The 24,200-nt window shown below is 42.3% G+C and overlaps 1 long non-coding RNA gene across 1 annotated transcript; it reads left to right on the top strand.

Moving 5' to 3' along the window:
- Positions 1–4,489: 4,489 nt before the first annotated feature.
- Positions 4,490–23,961, top strand: LOC124262463. The gene is made up of 2 exons (XR_006894597.1): positions 4,490–4,555; positions 21,463–23,961. It is a non-coding gene; the product is annotated as an uncharacterized LOC124262463 (long non-coding RNA).
- Positions 23,962–24,200: the final 239 nt, after the last annotated feature.

Here is a 24,200-nt window from a genome sequence, read left to right as displayed (position 1 = left end):
ATAGTTTATTGACTGCATATCTATGTTTCATGGATACACACCATAGTTTATTGACTACATATCTATGTTTCATGGGATACACACCATAGTTTATTGACTACATATCTATGTTTCATGGGATACACACCATAGTTTATTGACTACATATCTATGTTTCATGGGATACACACCATAGTTTATTGACTATATATCTATGTTTCATGGATAAACGCCATAGTTTATTGACTACATATCTATGTTTCATGGGATACACACCATAGTTTATTGACTATATATCTATGTTTCATGGATACACACCATAGTTTATTAACTACATATCTATGTTTCATGGGATACACACCATAGTTTATTGACTAAATATCTATGTTTCATGGGATACACACCATAGTTTATTGACTACATATCTATGTTTCATGGGATACACACCATAGTTTATTGACTACATATCTATGTTTCATGGGATACACACCATAGTTTATTGACTATATATCTATGTTTCATGGGATACACACCATAGTTTATTGACTACATATCTATGTTTCATGGGATACACACCATAGTTTATTGACTACATATCTATGTTTCATGGGATACACACCATAGTTTATTGACTACATATCTATGTTTCATGGGATACACACCATAGTTTAGTTTCATATCGGCTTGAATTGAACAAACAAGAAATGGTTATTCAAACGTATTTGATACATGCAGTATATTCATATTCATGGTCCTGAAATCTGCAACTGTTTCGGCAGCTGATTTCAAGTCAGAAAGGCTTTCATAACGTTTCCAATACGTTTGTTAAATCTAATTTGCAAATGTGTACTTTCTTTGCCTGACAGTTTACATATCATTCACAGAAAATCACTTGCATTGGCTCTGTGCTCAAGTCGTTCTTGTCTCTGGCTCTCCTGTGGCGACCACATTCATAACAATATAAGTTGTTCACTGGTCACGAGGGGGCATTGGTTGATGTATGGCTCAGGGAACATAAACAAACACCGAGGGTAACATCAACCCATGGGCCCCGAGGAACCAGTGAACAACGTATTTATCTTACCGAACACCTTAATGTTAATTTTGAATAGTTTGAAGCACGGGTACAAATCTTTTTGTAGCCATCGCTAGATTTTGCAGACAAGAAAAACAGATTTAGAGTTATCTCCCTTCCATCGATTTGCATTCGCAAAACATCGGTAATTTCCGTACATCATACGTGTTTCAATGTTATTCGAGATAAAGAATTACTACCGCGAAGTACCAAATGAGTTGCCACTAACAGCGGGGTACATTATAAGTTGTATGCTTCTCTCGAGGGTAATACGGTCTGATGTACGCCTCTTTGTAGCAGTGTCACCCGAGCCGGTAGGCGAGGGATGACACTGCTACAAAGAGGCGTACATCAGACCGTATTATCGGAGGGAGAAGCATACAAAGTATTTATCTTACCGCCATGTCAAATGTACCAAATATCATTTTATTTTATGTTAAAGATCGCTACCGATCACACGATTGTTAGCGCTTCAGCTTTTCGGCGGAGAGCTTGGTGGCAGCGGGTAATATTTTTTCCAGTTTTCACCCTCATTGAAGGGTGACACGGAAACTTGTTAAACCGTCATTGACCAATGAAAATAAAGTATTTTACATGAAGGTAGGATAATGAAATGTTACTCACTTGTAAGCGTGGTACATTGAAAATAATAGAAGAGCGCTCAGCCAATCAGAAAGCGACATTTATGTGTGAGGTAAGATAAAATTCCGCTTGGTCTTTCTTTGTCTACGCTCCTTAATGCAATCTGTTTCTGTTTTTTATCAGCGTCACGAGTGCCCATGCTATTAACCCTCTATTAACAACTATTAGTCGGCTCACACTTAATCCCGTGTGAATCGATTGCTGACTAGCCTTTGCTGTTTTATTTCTAACAGGAGTCAAATCCATATGATTGTAGTTTGTATAAGGTCAGCGTTAAGGTTCACGTAGCCGACATGATGTAAAGTCCGGGGGCCTGTCGGTGAAAAATAAAAAAAAAGACACAAGAATTAATTAATCTTGATTTGTTCATATCTACGACAGTCATGAAGACAAAAAAGATCTATTTTTTATTCTGCTTAATTGTGCCTGTTTAGGAGTGGCTATGGGAAATCTGCATCTCGAAAAGTAGTAAACACCTGTCTTAAAAAACTAAGTTATTCTGTTTTATTATGTATTCCTGAAATACAAAATAAATACAGCAAAATCATTAGTTGTCAAATTTGCGGATTTTTAGCCCCTAATACTGATTGCTCTGGAAGCAAAAGCGGATCAAATATGAAGCTGAACATCAAAATATATATAAGTATACTTACAGAAACGAATGAGGGAATACATGAAGGTACAAGTGTTCCTTTGCTTATTTCCAGAATTTCACCCTCAGTGCAATACATACCTTGTGAAGAAATCCTGAAAAGAATAAAGGAACACTTGCACTTTCATGTGTTCCCTTATTTGTTTCCATGAGTATATAGATTGAATCAGATGCAACTATCACAAAGTCAGACACCCCGTTCTTTAATATATGAGACTGTATCAGTAAATGAAATATAAAGAAAGAAGAATGTCAAGATCTAGCGCAAAGCCTTCTTGTCAGTTTACACTTGTCTTGTACCTACAGTTTTCCTCCCAACACTGACACAGGAAGCAAGCAATTGAAGCAGCAGTCGGCGGAGCCTGAGTTTGAGTCGGCGCCAAAGTAATAATTGGTCGGCCGAAGGGAAACATTGAAATGTTTTGTTTTGTTTTGTTTTGTTTTGTTTTTTGTTTTTGTTTTTGTTTTTGTTTTTGTTTTTGTTTTTGCTTTTTAACATTCAAGTTAGTTTGGGCTTTCTTTATTTTTCTTTATTTTATGTACAACAGATCTCAACCCACATCTGCAAGGATTTTTTTTTCCTGGCCCAAAATGAGACCCCCTATTCAAAACATTTTACCGCCATCAATGATCAACGCATAGTGCATATCATTCGTGCCATCCATTTCTCATAACACCAACTTTATGATTGCGTTGGTTTACGAGCAATAATTTAATGTAATTACAAAGGTAAAAAAGATGAAAATTCGCACGTCCATAGACAAAGGGTTCGCCAACACAACAGCAGCAGAACATCTTTATTGCAAGTGTTTATGACGCTTGACCCAAGTAGAGCAGGATACGCTCACCTTTCGCGAATACGTGGTATCAACATTCGTATTTGTTTGTTTGATCAACAACACGAACATCGATCGACCCAACTGAGATACCATTTCATGTGTCAACCAAGTCAGCGAGCCGAACCACCCGAACCCGTTAGTCGCCTCTTACGACAAGCATGGGCCTTCACAGATCCAGTGATTCATAAACACATGTTCATGATACAGTCAAAATCTCATAATAGCATTTATACACGCACTGACAAATATTGTCAACCGTTCATGTACACATATGCACTCAGTGATAACGTTGCAGTTATATACTAAGAGAAAAAAGTAAGGGATCACATGGAAGCACAAGTGTTTTTTTTCCCCCAGGTTTCTTCACAAGCTATGCGATACAAAGCTTGTGAAGAAACCTTGGAAAAAATAAAGGAACACTTGCAAAGCTTGTGAAGAAACCTGGAAAACATTAAAGGAACACTTGCAAAGCTTGTGAAGAAGCCTGGAAAAAAATAAAGGAACGCTTGCAAAGCTTGTGAAGAAACCTGGGAAAAAAATAAAGGAACACTTGTGCTTTCATGTGGTCCCTTATTTTGTCCCCTCAGTATATTTCCAGTAGTAGCAAAGCATATCAAACAAAAGTCTGAGGATATAAAGCAATATGTTGCAACGGTGCCGTTTGCATTTCAACTTTTGGCCATTATTGGGGAACATTATTTCGTGTTGGAATCCAAATTCGAATAACTTTTGGTAAAGTTTCTTTTGTTCGTCCGGGTAGTGCAGGAGAATCATAACTAAAACAATTTATTAATACGGAAAACATAATCATGTACTCTTAATCTACGGAGGCCGTGGGATGGCCTTGTGGTTAAAGCGTAAGCTTGTGAACCCGAAGACCTGGGTTCTAATCCTCACATAGTTAATATGTGTGGAGCCCATTTCTGATGTCCCCGCAGCGAAATTGCTGGAATATTGCTAAAACATACTCACTCTCTATGGAGCCGAGAAGATCCGGGCTAGAATTGGTTTTCAGCAACACTTGCTTGTCGTAAGAGGATCGGGTGGTCAAGCTCGCTGACCTGGTTGAAACATGTCATAGTATCCCAGTTGCGTAGATCGATGCTCATGATGTTGATCACTATATTGTTTACTTAAGACTCGATTATTTACTGACCACCATCGTATAGCTGAAATATTGCTGGGTGCGGCGTTAAATAAACAAACAGAGTCAAAAAATGAATCAATGGCGGGTCTGACAATTTTGTTGATTCACTTTATTCTTTATTCTCTATAAAATGCTGTCAGTTGATATATTTTCAGTGAAAAAGACCGTACCGGCCGCTGCACACCTCTTCTTGGATAAAGACAAGACCGTAAACATCACAAGTGAGTGAGTGAGTGAGTTTAGTTTTACGCCGTTTTTAGCTATATTCCAGCAATATTACGGAGGGGAACACCGGGAATGGGCTTCACACATCGTACCCAGTGATCTGTTCTGCTGGGGAGACTAGCACGATGTACTGGTGATCTGTTCTACTGGGGAGACGAGCATGATATACTGGTGATCTGTTCTATTCGGGAGATTAGCATGATGTACTGGTGATACGTTCTACTGGGGAGTCTATCATGATGTACTGGTGATCTGTTCTACTGGGGAGACTATCATGATGTACTAGTAATGTGTTCTACTGTGGAGTCTATCATGATGTACTTGTGATCTGTTCTGCTGGGGAGACTAGCATGATGTACTGGTGATCTGTTCTACTCGGGAGACTAGCATGATGTACTGGAGATACGTTCTACTGGGGATTCTATCATGATGTACTGGTGATCTGTTCTACTGTGGAGACTATCATGATGTACTAGTAATGTGTTCTACTGGGGAGTCTATCATGATGTACATATGATCTGTTCTACTAGGGAGACTAGCATGATGTACTGGTGATATTTTCTACTAGGCAGACTATCATGATGTACTGGTGATCTGTTCTACTAGGAGACAAGCATGATGTACTGGTGTTATGTTCTACTGGGGAGACTAGCATGATGTACTGGTGATCTGTTCTACTGGGGAGACTAGCATAATGTACTGTTGATCTGTTCTACTGCGGAGACTTTCATGATGTACTGGTGACCTGTTCTACTTGGGAACACTAGCATGATGTACTTGTGATCTGTTCTACTGGGGACACTTGCATGATATGCTGGTGATCTGTTCTGCTGGGGAGACTAGCATGATGTACTGGTGATCTGTTCTACTAGGGAGACTAGCATGATGTACTGGTGATCTGTTCTACTGGGGAGACTAGCATGATGTACTGGTGACCTGTTCTGCTGGGGAGACTATCATGATGTACTGGTGATCTGTTCTACTGGGGAGACTAGCATGATGTACTGGTGATCTGTTCTGCTGGGGAGATTAGCATGATGTACTGGTGATCTGTTCTGCTGGGGAGACTATCATGATGTACTGGTGATCTGTTCTACTGGGGAGACTATCATGATGTACTGGTGATCAGTTCTGTTCGGGAGACTATCATGATGTACTGGTGATCTGTTCTACTGGGGAGACTATCATGATGTACTGGTGTTCTGTTCCAATAGGGACACTAGCATGACGTACTGGTGAACTGTTCTACTGGGGAGTCTATCATAATGTACTGTTGACCCGTTCTAATAGGGACACTAGCATGATGTACTAGTGAACTGTTGTACTGGGAGACTAGCAGGAGGTACTTGTGATCTGTTCTCCTAGGGAGACTAGCATGACGTACCGGTGATCTGTTCTACTGGGGAGACTACCAGGAGGTACTGGTGATCTGTTCTACTAGGGAGACTAGCATGACATACCGGTGAACTGTTCTACTGGGGAAACTAGCATGAGGTACTGGTGATCTGTTCTACTGGGGAGACTAGCATGATGTACTGGTGATCTGTTCTGCTGGGGAGATTAGCATGATGTACTGGTGATCTGTTCTGCTGGGGAGACTATCATGATGTACTGGTGATCAGTTCTGCTGGGGATACTATCATGATGTACTGGTGATCTGTTCTACTGGGGAGACTATCATGATGTACTGGTGATCTGTTCCAATAGGGACACTAGCATGATGTACTAGTGAACTGTTGTACTTGGGAGACTAGCAGGAGGTACTTGTGATCTGTTCTACTAGGGAGACTAGCATGACGTACCGGTGATCTGTTCTACTGGGGACAATTGCATGATATGCTGGTGATCTGTTCTGCTGGGGAGACCAGCATGATATACTGGTGATCTGTTCTGCTGGGGAGACTAGCATGACGTACTGGTGATCTGTTCTACTGGGGAGACTAGCATGATGTACTGGTGATCTGTTCTACTGGGGAGACTATCATGATGTACTGGTGACCTGTTCTGCTGGGGAGACTATCATGATGTACTGGTGATCTGTTCTACTGGGGAGACTAGCATGATGTACTGGTGATCTGTTCTGCTGGGGAGATTAGCATGATGTACTGGTGATCTGTTCTGCTGGGGAGACTATCATGATGTACTGGTGATCAGTTCTACTGGGGATACTATCATGATGTACTGGTTATCTGTTCTGCTCGGGAGACTAGCATGAAGTACTGGTGATCTGTTCTACTCGGGAGACGAGCATGATATACTGGTGATCTGTTCTACTCGGGAGACAAGCATGATGTACTGGTGATACGTTCTTCTGGGGAGTCTATCATGATGTACTGGTGATCTGTTCTACTGGGGAGACTATCATGATGTACTAGTAATGTGATTTACTGGGGAGTCTATCATGATGTACTTGTGGTCTGTTCTACTAGGGAGACTAGCATGATGTACTGGTGATATGTTCTACTAGGGAGACTATCATGATGTACTGGTGATCTGTTATGCTGGGGAGACTATCATGATGTACTGGTGATCTGTTCTGCTGGGGAGACTATCATGATGTACTGGTGATCTGTTCTACTGGGGAGACTAGCATGATGTACTGGTGATCTGTTCTACTGGGAAGACTTTCATGATGTACTGGTGATCTGTTCCAATAGGGACACTAGCATGATGTACTAGTGAACTGTTGTACTTGGGAGACTAGCAGGAGGTACTTGTGATCTGTTCTACTAGGGAGACTAGCATGACGTACCGGTGATCTGTTCTACTGGGGACAGTTGCATGATATGCTGGTGATCTGTTCTGCTGGGGAGACCAGCATGATGTACTGGTGATCTGTTCCAATAGGGATACTAGCATGACGTACTGGTGAACTGTTCTACTGGGGAGTCTATCATAATGTACTGTTGACCCGTTCTAATAGGGACACTATCATGATGTACTGGTGAACTGTTGTACTTGGGAGACTAGCATGAGGTACTGGTGATCTGTTCTACTAGGGAGACAAGCATGACGTACCGGTGATCTGTTCTACTGGGGAGACTAGCATGATGTACTGGTGACCTGTTCTGCTGGGGAAACCATCATGATGTACTGGTGATCTGTTCTACTAGGGACAATAGCATGACGTACAGGTGATCTGTTCTACTGGGGAAACTAGCATGAGGTACTGGTGACCTGTTCTACTGGGAACACTAGCGTGACGTACCGCTGATCTGTTCACCTGGGGAGACTAGCATGAGGTACTGGTGATCTGTTCTGCTGGGGAGACTATCATGATGTACTGGTGATCTGTTCTACTGGGGAGTCTATCATAATGTACTGGTGACCTGTTCTACTGGGGAGTCTATCATTATGTACTGGTGATCTGTTCCAATAGGGACAATAGCATGCCTTCCTGGTGAACTCTTGTACTTGGGAGTCTATCATAATGTAGTGGTGATCTGTTCCAATAGTGAAACTAGCATGATGTACTGTTGATCTCTTCTACTGGGGAGACTATCATGATGTACTGGTTATCTGTTCTGCTCGGGAGACTAGCATGAAGTACTGGTGATCTGTTCTACTGGGGAGACTAGCATGATGTACTAATAATGTGTTCTACTGGGAAGTCTATCATAATGTACATGTGATTTGTTCTGCTGGGGAGATTAGCATGATGTACGGGTGATCTGTTCTGCTGGGGAGACTATCATGATGTACTGGTGATCAGTTCTACTGGGGATACTATCATGATGTACTGGTGATCTGTTCTGCTGGGGAGACTATCATGATGTACTGGTGATCTGTTCTACTGGGGAGACTAGCATGATGTACTGGTGATCTGTTCTACTGGGAAGACTTTCATGATGTACTGGTGATCTGTTCCAATAGGGACACTAGCATGATGTACTAGTGAACTGTTGTACTTGGGAGACTAGCAGGAGGTACTTGTGATCTGTTCTACTAGGGAGACTAGCATGACGTACCGGTGATCTGTTCTACTGGGGACAGTTGCATGATATGCTGGTGATCTGTTCTGCTGGGGAGACCAGCATGATGTACTGGTGATCTGTTCCAATAGGGACACTAGCATGACGTACTGGTGAACTGTTCTACTGGGGAGTCTATCATAATGTACTGTTGACCCGTTCTAATAGGGACACTATCATGATGTACTGGTGAACTGTTGTACTTGGGAGACTAGCATGAGGTACTGGTGATCTGTTCTACTAGGGAGACAAGCATGACGTACCGGTGATCTGTTCTACTGGGGAGACTAGCATGATGTACTGGTGACCTGTTCTGCTGGGGAAACCATCATGATGTACTGGTGATCTGTTCTACTAGGGACACTAGCATGACGTACAGGTGATCTGTCTCTACTGGGGAAACTAGCATGAGGTACTGGTGACCTGTTCTACTGGGAACACTAGCGTGACGTACCGCTGATCTGTTCACCTGGGGAGACTAGCATGAGGTACTGGTGATCTGTTCTGCTGGGGAGACTATCATGATGTACTGGTGATCTGTTCTACTGGGGAGCTCTATCATAATGTACTGGTGACCTGTTCTACTGGGGAGTCTATCATTATGTACTGGTGATCTGTTCCAATAGGGACAATAGCATGCCTTCCTGGTGAACTCTTGTACTTGGGAGTCTATCATAATGTAGTGGTGATCTGTTCCAATAGTGAAACTAGCATGATGTACTGTTGATCTCTTCTACTGGGGAGACTATCATGATGTACTGGTTATCTGTTCTGCTCGGGAGACTAGCATGAAGTACTGGTGATCTGTTCTACTGGGGGGACTAGCATGATGTACTAATAATGTGTTCTACTGGGAAGTCTATCATAATGTACATGTGATTTGTTCTGCTGGGGAGATTAGCATGATGTACGGGTGATCTGTTCTGCTGGGGAGACTATCATGATGTACTGGTGATCAGTTCTACTGGGGATACTATCATGATGTACTGGTTATCTGTTCTGCTCGGGAGACTAGCATGAAGTACTGGTGATCTTTCTACTGGGGAGACGAGCATGATATACTGGTGATCTGTTCTACTCGGGAGACAAGCATGATGTACTGGTGATACGTTCTTCTGGGGAGCCTATCATGATGTACTGGTGATCTGTTCTACTGGGGAGACTATCATGATGTACTAGTAATGTGATTTACTGGGGAGTCTATCATGATGTACTTGTGATCTGTTCTACTAGGGAGACTAGCATGATGTACTGGTGATATGTTCTACTAGGGAGACTATCATGATGTACTGGTGATCTGTTATGCTGGGGAGACTATCATGATGTACTGGTGATCTGTTCTGCTGGGGAGACTATCATGATGTACTGGTGATCTGTTCTACTGGGGAGACTAGCATGATGTACTGGTGATCTGTTCTACTGGGGAGACTATCATGATGTACTAGTAATGTGATTTACTGGGGAGTCTATCATGATGTACTTGTGATCTGTTCTACTAGGGAGACTAGCATGATGTACTGGTGATATGTTCTACTAGGGAGACTATCATGATGTACTGGTGATCTATTCTACTAGGAAGACTAGCATGATGTACTGGTGATCTGTTCTGCTGGGGAGACTATCATGATGTACTGGTGATCTGTTCTGCTGGGGAGACTATCATGATGTACTGGTGATCTGTTCTGCTGGGGAGACTAGCATGATGTACTTGTGATCTGTTCTACTGGGAAGACTATCATGATGTACTGGTGATCTGTTCCAATAGGGACACTAGCATGACGTACTGGTGAACTGTTCTACTGGGGAGTCTATCATAATGTACTGTTGACCCGTTCTAATAGGGACACTATCATGATGTACTGGTGAACTGTTGTACTTGGGAGACTAGCATGAGGTACTGGTGATCTGTTCTACTAGGGAGACAAGCATGACGTACCGGTGATCTGTTCTACTGGGGAGACTAGCATGATGTACTGGTGACCTGTTCTGCTGGGGAAACCATCATGATGTACTGGTGATCTGTTCTACTAGGGACAATAGCATGACGTACCGGTGATCTGTTCTACTGGGGAAACTAGCATGAGGTACTGGTGACCTCTTCTACTGGGAACACTAGCGTGACGTACCGCTGATCTGTTCACCTGGGGAGACTAGCATGAGGTACTGGTGATCTGTTCTGCTGGGGAGACTATCATGATGTACTGGTGATCTGTTCTACTGGGGAGTCTATCATAATGTACTGGTGACCTGTTCTACTGGGGAGTCTATCATTATGTACTGGTGATCTGTTCCAATAGGGACAATAGCATGCCTTCCTGGTATACTCTTGTAGTTGGGAGTCTATCATAATGTAGTGGTGATCTGTTCCAATAGTGAAACTAGCATGATGTACTGTTGATCTCTTCTACTGGGGAGACTATCATGAAGTACTGGTGATCTGTTCTACTGGGGGGACTAGCATGATGTACTAATAATGTGTTCTACTGGGAAGTCTATCATAATGTACATGTGATTTGTTCTACTGGGGAGACTAGCATGATATACTGGTGATCTGTTCTTCTCGGGAGACTAGCATGATGTACTGGTGATCTGTTCTGCTGGGGAGACTATCATGATGTACTAGTAATGTGTTCTACTGGGGAGTCCTTCATGATGTACTTGTGATCTGTTCTACTAGGGAGACGAGCATCATATACTGGTGATATGTTCTACTAGGGAGACTATCATGATGTTCTGGTGATCTGTTTTACTAGGGAGACAAGTATGATGTACTGGTGATATGTTCTACTAGGGGAGACTATCATGATGTACTGGTGATCTGTTCAGCTGGGGAGACTAGCATCATGTACTGTTGATCTGTTCTACCTCGGAGACTAGCATGATGTACTGGTGATACGTTCTACTGGGGAGTCTATCATTATGTACTGGTGATCTGTTCTAATAGTGACACTATCATTATGTACTGGTGACCTGTTCTACTTGGGAGTCTATCATGACGTACTGGCGATCTCTTCTACTGGGGAGTCTATCATTATGTACTGGTGACCTGTTCTGCTCGGGAGTCTATCATGATGTACTGTTGATCTGTTCTAAGAGTGACACTAGCATGATGTACTGTTGATCTGTTCTACTGGAGAGACTATCATGATGTACTGGTAATCAGTTCTACTGGGGAGACTAGCATGATGTACATGTGATTTGTTCTACTGGGGAGACTAGCATGATGTACTGGTGATCTGTTCTACTGGGGAGACTATCATGATGTACTAGTAATGTGATTTACTGGGGAGTCTATCATGATGTACTTGTGATCTGTTCTACTAGGGAGACTAGCATGATGTACTGGTGATATGTTCTACTAGGGAGACAATCATGATGTACTGGTGATCTGTTATGCTGGGGAGACTATCATGATGTACTGGTGATCTGTTCTACTGGGGAGACTAGCATGATGTACTGGTGATCTGTTCTACTGGGGAGACTGTCATGATGTACTAGTAATGTGATTTACTGGGGAGTCTATCATGATGTACTTGTGATCTGTTCTACTAGGGAGACTAGCATGATGTACTGGTGATATGTTCTACTAGGGAGACTATCATGATGTACTGGTGATCTATTCTACTAGGAAGACTAGCATGATGTACTGGTGATCTGTTCTGCTGGGGAGACTATCATGATGTACTGGTGATCTGTTCTGCTGGGGAGACTATCATGATGTACTGGTGATCTGTTCTGCTGGGGAGACTAGCATGATGTACTGGTGATCTGTTCTACTGGGAAGACTATCATGATGTACTGGTGATCTGTTCCAATAGGGACACTAGCATGACGTACTGGTGAACTGTTCTACTGGGGAGTCTATCATAATGTACTGTTGACCCGTTCTAATAGGGACACTATCATGATGTACTGGTGAACTGTTGTACTTGGGAGACTAGCATGAGGTACTGGTGATCTGTTCTACTAGGGAGACAAGCATGACGTACCGGTGATCTGTTCTACTGGGGAGACTAGCATGATGTACTGGTGACCTGTTCTGCTGGGGAAACCATCATGATGTACTGGTGATCTGTTCTACTAGGGACAATAGCATGACGTACCGGTGATCTGTTCTACTGGGGAAACTAGCATGAGGTACTGGTGACCTGTTCTACTGGGAACACTAGCGTGACGTACCGCTGATCTGTTCACCTGGGGAGACTAGCATGAGGTACTGGTGATCTGTTCTGCTGGGGAGACTATCATGATGTACTGGTGATCTGTTCTACTGGGGAGTCTATCATAATGTACTGGTGACCTGTTCTACTGGGGAGTCTATCATTATGTACTGGTGATCTGTTCCAATAGGGACAATAGCATGCCTTCCTGGTATACTCTTGTACTTGGGAGTCTATCATAATGTAGTGGTGATCTGTTCCAATAGTGAAACTAGCATGATGTACTGTTGACCCGTTCTAATAGGGACACTATCATGATGTACTGGTGAACTGTTGTACTTGGGAGACTAGCATGAGGTACTGGTGATCTGTTCTACTAGGGAGACAAGCATGACGTACCGGTGATCTGTTCTACTGGGGAGACTAGCATGATGTACTGGTGACCTGTTCTGCTGGGGAAACCATCATGATGTACTGGTGATCTGTTCTACTAGGGACAATAGCATGACGTACCGGTGATCTGTTCTACTGGGGAAACTAGCATGAGGTACTGGTGACCTGTTCTACTGGGAACACTAGCGTGACGTACCGCTGATCTGTTCACCTGGGGAGACTAGCATGAGGTACTGGTGATCTGTTCTGCTGGGGAGACTATCATGATGTACTGGTGATCTGTTCTACTGGGGAGTCTATCATAATGTACTGGTGACCTGTTCTACTGGGGAGTCTATCATTATGTACTGGTGATCTGTTCCAATAGGGACAATAGCATGCCTTCCTGGTATACTCTTGTAGTTGGGAGTCTATCATAATGTAGTGGTGATCTGTTCCAATAGTGAAACTAGCATGATGTACTGTTGATCTCTTCTACTGGGGAGACTATCTTGAAGTACTGGTGATCTGTTCTACTGGGGGGACTAGCATGATGTACTAATAATGTGTTCTACTGGGAAGTCTATCATAATGTACATGTGATTTGTTCTACTGGGGAGACTAGCATGATATACTGGTGATCTGTTCTTCTCGGGAGACTAGCATGATGTACTGGTGATCTGTTCTGCTGGGGAGACTATCATGATGTACTAGTAATGTGTTCTACTGGGGAGTCCTTCATGATGTACTTGTGATCTGTTCTACTAGGGAGACGAGCATCATATACTGGTGATATGTTCTACTAGGGAGACTATCATGATGTTCTGGTGATCTGTTTTACTAGGGAGACAAGTATGATGTACTGGTGATATGTTCTACTAGGGAGACTATCATGATGTACTGGTGATCTGTTCAGCTGGGGAGACTAGCATCATGTACTGTTGATCTGTTCTACCTCGGAGACTAGCATGATGTACTGGTGATACGTTCTACTGGGGAGTCTATCATTATGTACTGGTGATCTGTTCTAATAGTGACACTATCATTATGTACTGGTGACCTGTTCTACTTGGGAGTCTATCATGACGTACTGGCGATCTCTTCTACTGGGGAGTCTATCATTATGTACTGGTGACCTGTTCTGCTCGGGAGTCTATCATGATGTACTGTTGATCTGTTCTAATAGTGACACTAGCATGATGTACTGTTGATCTGTTCTACTGGAGAGACTATCATGATGTACTGGTAATCAGTTCTACTGGGGAGACTAGCATGATGTACATGTGATTTGTTCTAATGGGGAGACTAGCATGAGGTACTGGTGATCTGTTCTACTACGGACACTAACATGATGTACTGGTGACCTGTTTTACTGGAGAGTCTACCATGATGTACTGGTGATCTGTTCTAATGGGAAGACTATCATGATGTACTAGTAATGTGTTCTACTGGGGAGTGTATCATGATGTACTAGTGATTTGTTCTACTAGGGAGACTAGCATGATGTACTGGTGATATGTTCTACTAGGGAGACTATCATGATGTACTGGTGATCTGTTCTACTAGGGAGACCAGCATGATGTTCTGGTGATATGTTCTACTAGGGAGTCTAGCATGATGTACTGGTGATCTGTTCTACTGGGGAGTTTATCATGATGTACTGTTGATCTGTTCTGCTCGGGAGTCTATCATGATGTACTGGTGATCTGTTCTAATAGGGACACTAGCAAGATGTACTGTTGATCTGTTCTACTGGGGAGACTAGCATGATGTACTGGTGATCTGTTCTGCTGTGGAGTCTATCATGATGTACTAGGGATCTGTTCTAATAGGGACACTAGCATGAGGTACTGGTGATCTGTTCTGCTCGGGAGACTAGCATGGTGTACTGGTGATCTGTTCTGCTCGGGAGACTAGCATGGTGTTCTGGTGATCTGTTCCACTGGGGAGACTAGAATGAGGTACTCGTGATCTGATCTACTGGGGAGTCTATCATGATGTACTGGAGAGCTGTTTTAATAGTGACACTAGCATGATGTACTGGTTAGCTGTTCTACTGGGGAGTCTATCATGATGTACTGGTGACTTGTTCTAATAGGGACACTAGCATGATGTACTGGGGAGCTGTTGTACTGGGGAGTCAATCATGATGTACTGGTGATTGTTCTACTGGGGAGTTTATCAGGATGTACTGGTGATCTGTTCTAATAGTGACACTAACATGATGTACTGGAGATCTGTTCTAATAGGGACACTGGCATGGTGTACTGTTGATCTGTTGTACTGTGGAGACTATCATGATGTACTAGTAATCCGTTCTACTGGGGAGACTATCATGATGGACTGGTGATCTGTTCTGCTGGGGAGACTAGCTTGAGGTACTGGTGATCTGTTCTACTAGGGAGACTAGCATGACGTACCGGTGATCTGTTCTACTGGGGATACTATTATGATGTACTGGTGTCCTGTTCTACTGGGGAGACTAGCATTATGTACTTGTGATCTGTTCTAATGGGGACACTAGCATGAGGTACTGGTGATCTGTTCTACTTGAGAGACCATCACGATGTTCTGTTAATCTGTTCTACATGGAACACTAGCATGATGTCCTTGCGATATGTTCTACTGGAGAGACTAGCATGACGTACAAGTGATATGTATTACTGGGACACTAGCATGATATACTGGTTATCTGTTCTACTGGGGAGACTAGCATGATGTACTGGTGACCTGTTCTACTGGGGACACTAGAGTGATATACTGGTGATCTGTTCTACTTGGGAGACTAGCATTATGTACTGGTGACCTGTTCTACTCGGTAGACTAGCATGATGTACTTGTGGTCTGTCCTACTAGGGACACTAGCATGATATACTGGTGGTCTGTTGTACTGGGGAGACTAGCATGATGTACTGGTGATTTTGTCTACTGGGGAGACTATCATGATCTACTGGTGATCTGTTCTACTGGGGAGACTAGCATGGTGTGCTGGTTATCTGTTCTACTGGGGAGACTATCATGATGTACTGGTGATATGTTCTAGTAGGGACACTAGCATGATGTACTTGTGATATGTTCTACTAGAGACACTAGCATGACGTACTGGTGATATGTTCTACTGGAACACAAGCATGATATACTGGTGATCTGTTGTACTTGGGCTACTAGAGTGATATACTGGTGATCTGTTCTACTGGGGAGACACTAGCATGATATGTACTGTAGTGACATAGCATGATGTTCTACTGGGGAGACACTAGCATGCATGATATACTGGTGATCTGTTGTACTTGGGCTACTAGAGTGATATACTGGTGATCTGTTCTACTAGGGACAATAGCATGATGTGCAGGTGACCTGTTCTACTGGGGAGTCTATCATGATGTACTGGTGATCTATGCTACTGGGAACACTAGTATGATGTACTGGTGATCTGTTCAACTGTGGAGACTAGCATGATGTACTGGTGATCAGTTCTACTGGGAAGACCATCACGATGTTCTGTTGATCTGTTCTACAGGGAACACTAGCATTAGGTCCTGCTGATGTGTTCTACTGGGGAGTTTATCATAATGTACAAGTGATCTGTTCTAATATGGACACTAGCATGATGTACTGGTGACCTGTTCTACTGGGTAGTCTATCATTATGTACTGGTGATATGCTCTACTGGGGACTCTAGCATGAGGTACTTGTGATCTGTTCTACTGGGGTGTATGTCATAATGTACTGGTGATCTGTTCTAATAGTGACTCGAGCATGATGTACTGGTGATCTTTCTACCTGGGACACTAGCATGAGATACTGGTGATCTTTTCAAACTGAGTAGACTAGCATGATGTACTGGTGATCTGTTCTACTGGGGAGACTAGCATGATGTACTGGTGATGTGTTCTACTGGGGAGTCTGTCATGATGTACTGGTGATCTGTTCTACTGGGAACACCAGCATGATGTACTGGTTATCTGTTCTACTGGGGAGACCATCATGATGCATTGTTGATCTGTTCTTCTGGGAACACTAGCATGATGTACTGGTGATATGTTCTACTAAAGACACTAGCATGACGTACTGGTGATATGTTCTACTGGAACCCTAGCATGATATACTGGTGATCTGTTCTACTGGCGAGACTAGCATGATGTACTGGTGACCTGTTCTAATTGGAAGACTAGCATGAGGTACCGGTGATGTGTCCTACAAGGGACACTAGCATGATGTATTGGTGATCTGTTCTACTGGGGAGACTATCATGAGGTACTTGTGATCTGTTCTGGTGGGGAGACTAGCATGATGTACTGGTGATCTGTTCTACTCTGGAACCTATCATGATGTACTGGTGATATGTTCTAATCTAGAGATTTTCATGGTGTACTGGTGATCTGTTCTACTGGGGAGCCTATCATGATGTACTGGTGATCTGTTCTACTGGGAACACTTGCATGATAAACTGGTGATCTGTTCTATTGGAGAGCCTAACAAGATGTACTGGTGATCTATTCTACTGGTGACACTAGCATGATGTACTGGTGATCTGTTTCAATAGTGATACTAGCATGATGTACTGTTGACCTCTTCTACTGGGAACACTATCATGATGTACTGGTGATCTGTTCTACTGGGGGGACTGCATGATGTACTGGTGATATGTTTTAATAGTGACACTAGCATGATGTACTTATGATCTTTCTACTTGGGACACTAGCATGATATACAGGTGATCTTTTCTACTGAGTAGACTAGCATGATGTACTGGTGATCTGTTCTAATAGGGACACTAGCATGATGTACTGGTTATCTGTTCCACTGGGGAGTCTGTCATGATGTACTGGTGATCTGTTCTAGTAGTGACACTAGCATGATGTACTGGTGATCATTCTTCTTTGGACACTAGCATGATATACTGGTAATCTGTTCTACTGGGGAGTCTATCATGATGTACTGGTGATGTGTCCTACTAGGGACACCAGCTTGATGTACTTGTGATCTTTTCTACTGAGTAGACTAGAATGGTGTACTGGTGATCTGTTCTACTGGAGAGACTAGCATGATGTACTGGTGATCTGTTCTACTGGGGAGTCTGTCATGATGTACAGGTGATCTGTTCTACTGGGAACACTAGCATGATGTCCTGGTTGTCTGTTCTACTGGTGAGACCATCATCATGTATTCGTGATCTGTTCTACTGGGAACACTAGCATGATGTACTGGTGATATGTTCTACTTAAGACACTAGCATGACGTACTGGTGATATATTCTACTGGAACCCTAGTATGATATACTGGTGGTCTGTTCTACTGGCGAGACTAGCATGATGTACTGGTGTCCTGTTCTACTGGGAAGACTAGCATGAGGTACCTGTGATGTGTCCTACAAGGGACACTATCATGATGTATTGGTGATCTGTTCTACTGGGGAGACTATCATGAGGTACTTGTGATCTGTTGTACTCTGGAGACTATCATGATGTACTGGTGATATGTTCTAATCTAGAGATTTTCATGGTGTACTGGTGATCTGTTCTACTGGGGAGTCTATCATGATGTACTGGTGATCTGTTCTACTGGGGACACTAGCATGATGTACTGGTGATCTGTTTTCATAGTGACACTAGCATGATGTACTTATGATCTTTCTACTTAGGACACTAGCATGATATACTCGTGATCTTTTCTACTGAGTAGACTAGCATGATGTACTGGTGATCTGTTCTACTGGGGAAACTAGCATGATGTACTGGTTATCTGTTCTACTGGGGAGACTAGCATGATGTACTAGCGATCTGTTCTACTGGGGAGTCTATCATGATGTACTTGTGACCTGTTCTAATAGGGACACTAGCATGATGTACTGGTTAGCTGTTCTACTGGGGAGTGTGTCATGATGTACTGGTGATCTGTTCTAATATTGACACTAGCATGATGTACTGGTGATCATTCTTCTTTGGACACTAGCATGATATACTGGTGATCTGTTCTACTGGGGAGACTATCATGATGTACTGGCGATGTGTCCTACTAGGGACACTAGCATGATGTACTGGTGATCTTTTCTACTGAGTAGACTAGCATGATGTACTGGTGATCTGTTCTACTGGGGAGACTAGCATTATGTACTGGTGATCTGTTCTACTGGGGAGTCTGTCATGATGTACAGGTGATCTGTGCTACTGGGAACACTAGCATGATGTACTGGTTATCTGTTCCACTGGGGAGACTATCATGATGTATTGGTGATCTGTTCTACTGGGGAGACCATCATGATGCACTGTTGATCTGTTCTACTGGGAACACTAGCATGATGTACTGGTGATATGTTCTAGTAGGGACACTAGCATGATGTACTGGTGATCTGTTCTACTAGGGAGACTAGCATGATGTACTGGTGATCTGTTCTACTGGGGAGACTAGCATGATGTACTGGTGATCTGTTCTACTGGGGAGACTAGCATGATGTACTGGTGATCTGTTCTACTGGGGAAACTAATCATGATGTACTGGTGATCTGTTCTACTGGGGAGACTAGCATGATGTACTGGTGATATGTTCTAGTAGGGACACTAGCATGATGTACTTGTGATATGTTCTACTGGAGACACTAGCATGACGTACTGGTGATATGTTCTACTGGGACACTAGCATGATATACTGGTGATCTGTTCTACTTGGGAGACTAGCATGATGTACTGGTGATCTGTTCTACTGGGGACACTAGAATGATATACTGGTGACCTGTTCTACTGGGGAGGCTAGCATGATGTACTGGTGATCTGTTCAACTGGGTAGACTAGCATGATGTACTTGTGGTCTGTTCTACTAGGGACACTAGCATGATATACTGGTGGTCTGTTCTACTGGGGAGACTAGCATGATGTACTGGTGATTTTGTCTACTGGGGAGACTATCATGATCTACTGGTGATTTGTTCTACTGGGGAGACTAGCATGATGTACTGGTTATCTGTTCTACTAGGGAGACTATCATGATGTACTGGTGATATGTATGTATGCTCTGTATATATGTATGCTCTGGAGACTTTCATGATGTACTGGTGATCTGCTCTACTGGGGAGTCTCTTATGATGTACTGGTGATCTGTTCTACTGGGGAGACTAAGATGATATATTGGTGATCTGTTCTACTGGGGAGACTAGCATGATGTACTGGTGATCTATTCTACTAGGAACGCTAACATGATGTACTGGTGATCTGTTCTACTGTATAGTCTATCTTGGTGTACTGGTGATCTATTATACTGGGGACACTAGCATGCTGTACTGTTGATTGTTCTACTGGGGAGTCTATCATGATGTACTTGTGGCCTTTTCTACTAGGGAGTCTGTTGTGATGTACTGGTGATCAGTTCTAAAAGTGACACTTTCATGATGTACTTGTGATCTGTTCTACTGGGGAGAATATCATGATGTACTGCTGATCTGTTCTATTGGGGATACTAGCATGAGGTACTGCTGATCTGTTCTACTGGAGAGACCATGATGATGTACTGGTGATCTGTTCTACTTGGAACTCTAGCATGATGTACTGGTTATCTGTTCTACTAGGGAGACCATCATGATGCACTGTTGAACTGTTCTACTGGGAACACTAGCATGATGTACTGGTGATATGCTCTAGTAGGGACACTAGCATGATGTACTTGTGATATGTTCTACTTGAGACACTAGCATGGCGTACTGGTGATATGTTCTACTGGACACTAGCATGATATACTGGTGATCTGTTCTACTGGGGAGACTAGAATGAGGTACCGGTGATCTGTTGTACTCGGGACACTAGCATGATATATTGGTGATCTGTTCTACTGGGGAGTCTATCACGATGTACTGGTGATGTGTCCTACAAGGGACACTATCATGATGTACTTGTGATCTTGTCTACTGGGGAGACTATCATGATGTACTGGTGATCTGTTCTACTGGGGAGTGCATTATGATGTACTGGTGATCTGTTCTAACGGGGAGACTAGCATGATGTACTGGAGATCTGTTCTACTGGAGTGACTAGCATGATGTACTGGTGATCTATTCTACTGGGAACACTAGCATGAGGTACTGGTGATCTGTTCTAGTAGGAACACTAGCATGATGTACTGGTGATCTATTCTACTGGGAGCACTAGCATGAGGTACTGGTGATCTGTTCTACTTGGGCGATTAGCATGAGGTACTGGTGATCTGTTCTACTGGGAACACTAGCATGATGTACTTGTGATCTATTCTACTTGGGACACTAGCATGATGTACTGGGGATCTGTTCTTCTGGGGAGTCTATCATGATGTACTGGTAATCTGTTCTACCTGGGTGATTAGCATGAGGTACTGTTGTGTAACTATGTATTATCTATGATTCAGCAAATAAGAAATCTATTTTCATTTTTCTAGATGGAACCCTCGTGTGGCGAACCGAAAAGAATGATCACAGCTTCATGTACGGTGGCATCATCAGCAGTGACGATGGCGGTCTCACCGTAACTAAGGCCGGCGACTATCTCGTAATTGGGCACCTCTGTTTTGATACATTTAGCAACGAAATGAACAGGTCTTCAATTATTGAATTATATATTAATCTGGAGTTTTCTCCCGTCTCAGTCTTGGTGACCAAAGTAAAGCTGAGGAATAGAACATACTTGTCCACAAGCTTTACAATTCTGCGAAAACAAATGAAAAAAAATAGTCGTTTCTGGTTCACGTTTCTGGATGACAGCCATGTAAAGTACATTTACGATGATGAGTCAGCTTGCAGTGCACTGACCTTACTTAAAGTACCTTAAACTGCCATTGCAGTGACAGGAGTGAGTGACTATGGTTTTACGACGCTTTTAGCAATGTTCCAGCCATGTCACGGCGGGGGACACCAGAAATTGGCTTCACACATTGTACCTATGTGGGGTAGACGTGACCAAATCTGTAAACAATAGAGCAAACCAAGAACACGTCACTGCGCATTGTAAGCTCACGGGGACACATATAGCTCATTGGATCATAAGGAGCCGCCATTTGTGTCCTAAATCGGCGGTGTGGTTCACGGTTGGCTCTGTACCGTTGTTTCCAAGCTTTTACCAAGAACGTGTTCAAACAGCCCGATGTGTGTGACACAACAAGACCTCACAATTATTATCAATAATGTGGATGTCAGGTTTCCGATTTCGTCCATTTTGTTTATTAAAACCTAATTGTGAGGTTCCTTTTAATCATAATCAATTATTTCCTTCCATATAAATTTAGTTATGGTCGGGATAACTGTTGCTCAGTTACTTGTCATTTGCATGTTCTGATCACCATTGACATGATTTAAGTCCCCGAGATTTTCAAGTAAGTGCTTACAGATCTCAGTCGTTCTGTAGCGTTTCTCAAAACTATTCCAAGTTGTAAAGATCTATTTCTGACACATGTTGTAAATAACTGTTATAACACATGTAAGGAACTGTTTCTGACACATGTTGTAAGAACTGTTATGACATCTATTGTAAAGAACTGTTCATGACATATGTTGCAAAAAACTGTTTATGGCACATGTTGTACAGAACTGTTTCTGACACATGTTGTGAAGAACTATTTCTGACACATGTTGTAAAGAACTAATTATAACGCATGTTGTAAAGAACTGTTTCTGACACATGTTGTAAAGAACTGTTATAACATATGTTGGAAAGCACTGTTTATAACACATGTTGTAAAGAACAGTTTATCACACATGCAAAGAACTGTTATGACATGTGTTGTAAAGAACTGTTTATAACAGATGTTGTAAAGAAATGTTATGACGCATGTTGTAAAGAACTGTTTCTGACACATGTTGTAAAGAACTGTTTATAACAGATGTTGGAAAGAACTGTTTCTGACGCATGTTGTAGAGAACTGTTTCTGACACATGTTGTATAGAACAGTTTATGACACACGTTGTAAAGAACAGTTTATGACACATGTTGTAAAGAACAGTTGATGACACATGTTGTAGAGAGCAGTTGATGACACATGTTATAAAGAATTTTTATGACATATGTTTCAAAGAACATTTTATGACATATGTTGTAAAGACATGTTTCAAAGAACAGCCTTTTGCATATCATCAGTAATTAAGCACATTTCGTCTGAACGAAAATATTTAAATGAAATATCATCATTTTTTAAGTTTCTGTTCTTAAAAGGTAAAAGAAAACATATATAGTTATTCTGTTGTGATGTACATAAGTTTATCATAGTTGTGTATCGGATCTTAAGTTTGCAGTGTTTCAGCGAATGTTTTTAGCCACGTGACTTTTTGACAACTTTTGTAAATTGGGGTGTATACATTCTTTTGTCCAGCAGTTTACGCATTCAGCTAATTATTATATACATATAAATATTGTATATTCAACTAACTGTTATAAGTGTGTACAATATTCCATTAACTGTTTGAAGTGTGTTCTGTATCTGATTAATGTGTTTGGGTTTTTTTGTTTAACGACGCTCTCATCAACATTCCAGCTTTATGACGGCGATCTGTAAATAGTCGAGTGTGGACTGGGCAATCCAGTGATTGACATCATGAGCATCGTAACATATCTTATATTTGGGATTACACATTCTCTGTAAAGTACAGATTCTAGTTCTTTTGTTGGGTGGAGTCCCATCCGGGATTCGAACCCACCTCCTCAGAGTCAGCAACCCAAACCAGGGACTTAACCCACTCAGCCATAGCGGCTTCATGAACATCGATATCTACCCAATGGGGATACGATGCATCAACCAAGTCAGCACTCTTACGAGAATGGCTTTCTGAAGACCATTTATTGTCCATGTCTTTAAGATGTTAAATCATCTGTTTGATGTGTGTTGTGTATTTACTAAACTGTTTAGTGCTTTATACACTGAGATAAAAAATAAACTATACCTATCAGCTGATATTGTTATATGTTTGATTTGGAACTAAGAAAACTACTGGTGAGTCAGGATAAGTTGTGATCTGATTATTAACCCGCACGTCAATGTATGAGGTTCGCCAGCTGCTGAGTACCACGTGACGAAAGGGGTAGCGGGTTGTCCCCGACAAGTATGGTGTCATTTTGTCTCCAAACTAAAACAATGAATTGCATAATAACTCCAAATTGGGAATAGTCCTTTAAATTTCAGTACGCTAC

This window comes from Haliotis rubra, unplaced genomic scaffold, assembly GCF_003918875.1.
Source record: "Haliotis rubra isolate DU_JTF1 unplaced genomic scaffold, ASM391887v1 Scf84, whole genome shotgun sequence".
Taxonomy (NCBI): domain Eukaryota; kingdom Metazoa; phylum Mollusca; class Gastropoda; order Lepetellida; family Haliotidae; genus Haliotis; species Haliotis rubra.
Note: the sequence above shows the minus strand (reverse complement) of the source record. Positions and strands in the feature narration are given on the sequence as shown.